Source organism: Penaeus monodon, chromosome 20 (genome assembly GCF_015228065.2).
Source record: "Penaeus monodon isolate SGIC_2016 chromosome 20, NSTDA_Pmon_1, whole genome shotgun sequence".
Taxonomy (NCBI): Eukaryota; Metazoa; Arthropoda; class Malacostraca; order Decapoda; family Penaeidae; genus Penaeus; species Penaeus monodon.
The window spans coordinates 47193811-47194033 of NC_051405.1; positions in this window are offsets into that span (position 1 = coordinate 47193811).

Genomic DNA, 223 nt, shown 5'->3' on the forward strand with positions numbered 1-223 from the left:
CAGGCATCCTAACCGTGTAAACAAACCTTTAGCAAGCCTCACCATTCATGGGAACATCACTGCCGAGGGTTTGGGAGAAATGCACGGTATAGCAAAGACTTTTTTTAGTGATATATAAATAGCTAAAACTAATAAATGTCACCACGATTATAACACAAAATAATTTTTTGTTTTTTATATAATAACTACAGTGAATATATAATGGTTAAACAGATAACAACTA